Consider the following 3,947-nt stretch of genomic DNA (forward strand, 5'->3'; position numbering starts at 1 on the left):
ATGAGCGAGCATTGGACTGCGAAAGCAGTTCCGGGGGTTGGCGAGCAGGGGGCGAAGCCTCCTAGTATTATTAATAATAAATTAATATTTTTAAAATTCTTATTTTAATTTGTAATTCAATACTTTTGTTTCGAACAACTTGGGAAAACTCTGACAATAATATTTAATGTTCCTTCAAACATAAGAGTCCTACAAAAAATTGATAAAGTTGCGGCCCGCCATATGATTTGTGCTTTTAATTGTGGCCAGGCCTCATGCAAGTTGTAAACCCCTGGTCTAGAATAACACTTTCCTAATTTTCAGATACATGGTGTTCCTTATTTTATTTTACTTCGATTGTATATTTTAAATGATAAGGTTTTTTATTTAATAAAATTTAATTTAAATATCTCTCAATGCAAGGAAAATCTTGGATTTACTGGGAATTTTTTAAAAATTTCTTCTCACTTCACATCCTGGTTAAGATCAGCATGGGAATATTCAGTACAGTTTGAGTATTTTCTATTTATGTAATGTGCTTATTGACAAGTTTGAAACACCGCATTCTTTAGAGGAGTGGTGATTTTTACAAGTTAAACTTATCTGACAAACACTTAATGGTGTTGATCTTAAAAGGAATCTGTTTCTTTCGCAGCAAATGTATATTTGCAATGATTCTAGAACCCAGTTCCTGTTAATAATAGACTAATAGGATGAATACCAACAACTAATTTAGTGAATATTGAATTTTATTCTTAGGATTTGAATAGTAATTCTTATATTTATTAGTTTGGTTGATTTTTTTAGACCTAGCGTTAACTTTTAAAGCTCATCTGCAAGTGATGTGCTACTGCTTTTTTTTTTTTTCTTCAGGTTAGTGATGATGGGTAAATTAAATCTATAGGGACATTAATGTGCAAAATGTATTTATTCCCTCTTGAACAACAGAAACTTAAATTCTATAGTGCAAAACATAAAAAGGGTGCCTTTAATAGGTTGAAAGTTATAAAATTAAAAACAAATTAATGTACTTATTTCGTGGGACAAAGCTTCTCTCACCCACGGATACTTTTTATTTCTATCATTTTCTAATAGATGGCGTTATTAGCCTATTCTCTCCGTTTTCAAATATTTTTAAACTATCTCCGACATGATTTTCAGTTTTCTTCTATTTTATCAAGCTTAATGTTATACTCTGGCATATTTGCTGCAAGAAATAAATTTTAACAGTTTTCCAATTCTGTCTTTAGAATCGTTCGTTTTAAATTTGGCCGCCTAATACATTAAGAATAAGTGTTTGCTAAGTTTTAATTTCTAACTATAACTAGTAATTTTTATCACGGAAAACGGCGCACCTATGCTTGTGTTTAATAGTCAGTCATGAATGGTTTAGAATTAGTTTTTTTGATTGATTTTAATGAGGAAAAAAAAGTTCAAGTTATATATAAAATAAAAGTGTCTGTAAACCGAAGCTAAATAAGAACAAATTAAATCTTTTTATCGGTTTAGAAGACTAACTTATAGCTCATATCAAAAAGATTATTTCTTGCTCGCGCGTTCCGTAAATTAGAGTTTGTACTGAAAAATGATACTGATTTGTTGAGGATAAACGTGAGAGAAAAAAAACGCAAATATTAGCACCGACGATCATTTTAATAATTTTTCGAAATTGAAATTTTTAAAAAGAACGTGTTGAGAAAATTTTGTTAGGGGTAACCGTGAAACATTCATCATACTATTAACACCAATGGGGCTTAATTTTGGTGATTAGTACTATATTTTAATAGGTACCAAGCTTATTTTTATATAGATACAAAGTATTTTATGAGTAACTTGGATGCTTATTACAGCTGCATCAATATTGTACATTTTTGTTATACGCCTCGAAGATATAGGTGCGTGAGAAAGTAACGTGATTGTGATAAATTTTAAATGAGTTGCTCTAGTGATAGTGATTCAAAAATTTTGCAAGCGTAATTTCACTGCTTTTTGCAGTATAAATTAAATAACTGTTGCAGCATTGCTCCACAAAAATAAACTCGCTATTTCCCTTAGTTGCTTACTTAATATTTGAACGACTCGTAAATACAATGGCGTGGCGAGATAAACAGATCGAAACAACAAAAACATAGCCCGTATTTGTCGATAAGTGTATTGATACAGGTGGAAAGTAGCATAGTTATTTTAGAATCTGAATTTATGAAGTATAGTATACGTTGTTTAATACTCAAACCTCAAATAAACTGTTGTTTATTTGAGTACGAGTATTAAACATCGCCCTTTAGCATTTCAAATTATTCGAGTTTAATCCTTCCATAGCATTTTTAACCTCAGTTTTAGGTAAGCTTGGCATGATTTTAATTTTCTTAAAAATGGTCATAGTTTTTTAAAAAGCTATTGTTTTTACTCGCCTATGTATATTAATTTCCGGTGACCCTTAACATATAGTTTTATGTATTAAGGATGTAACGAATTGTGTATAATTCTTCCTTTTTTTACCACGTTTATATAAACTTGCCTTCCGGGTGGAATTTTGTAATCGATTTTAAACTAACTTCCCGACTAGCTACAAACTTCAAATTTGGCACATAGTTCAGAATTGGATGACAATGCATGAAAATGAAGAGAAAAAAGACATGCAAAGTAAAATAAAATTAAAATTTAAAAAAAAAAATATTTTCGAGATTGTCTTTTGTTGTCGATTCCATTATTTCAAATTATTACGTGTCAGGTGAAAAGATTTTTGTTGTCGGAGTATTTTTATTGGCTGAAAAATCACGTGGTAGGATCCAGTTTTTCCTCATTCATTTCCAGATTGTTTTGGTTGTCATCAGCATAAAACTAATGAAAGTCGTAAAGGTATTGTTTTTCTATAAAGATTTTTGTATCCCTAATTTAAAATAAAAGTTCTATTACTTTAGTAGTGGTCTTGTAGTAGTCTTGACTACTCTTGACTAAGAAAAATAATCTAAATAAAAATATATATTTTTAAAAACCACGTTTTTTGTAGTGAAGAATAATAATTAAAAAATAATAATTTTTTAAAAATATAAAATAAAAATTAAAAAAATCATAGTTTAAAATAAAAAAATTCAAAATAAAAAGTAATATTTTTAAAAACCACGTTTTAGTAGTGGAGAATAATAATTAAGAAAAAAATTGAAAAACGAAAAACGTGGGGCGCATGAAATACATAACAGTACATATACACATACATATACACATTTTCTTACTCATACACATGCACAGCCACATATACATCCACATACATATGCATATACAAAAGCATATTCCACATCCACATTCAGATACAATTACAATTACTGATATACATACACATATTCTCAAGAGCACACATACACACACTAATATAACATTACTGTTATGTATTTCATGCGCCCCACGTTTTTCGTTTTTCAATTTTTTTCTTAATTATTATTCTCCACTACTAAAACGTGGTTTTTAAAAATATTACTTTTTATTTTGAATTTTTTTCATATATCGCTTTATTTATTTAGCATCTTGTGCTAATTGAACACATGCTGATTTGAAAGTTTTAGGTTTTACTCAGAAATATAATTTTTTTTCAGATGTATCGCGAATTAAATAATTTCATACTATCAGAAAATTTGTAAAAAACTTCATCAAGATTACAAATAACCGTTTTCAACTACATGTTCCGACGAAAAACGTATGTTTTTTTTTTTATATATATAAATGTTGCCAGCATAGTTATGAATAATAACCGTCTATTATTAATAATAAACAAGTTTTTTTTTTTTTTAAATGTTTTGCAACTATGCACATTAGTCTCACTAAGTGGTTCGAAATTTGGTAAGTGTGATGAATTAGGCATAATTTATTGAAACTACAATTCAAACGTAATTTTTGTCTGTCCATGCTGTGATAATAAATCTGACTTGCAGAGTTAAAGAAGGGACTATGTGAAATGCAGATTTTTACCTAAG

Source organism: Parasteatoda tepidariorum, chromosome 8, assembly GCF_043381705.1.
Source record: "Parasteatoda tepidariorum isolate YZ-2023 chromosome 8, CAS_Ptep_4.0, whole genome shotgun sequence".
In the NCBI taxonomy this organism is placed as follows: domain Eukaryota; kingdom Metazoa; phylum Arthropoda; class Arachnida; order Araneae; family Theridiidae; genus Parasteatoda; species Parasteatoda tepidariorum.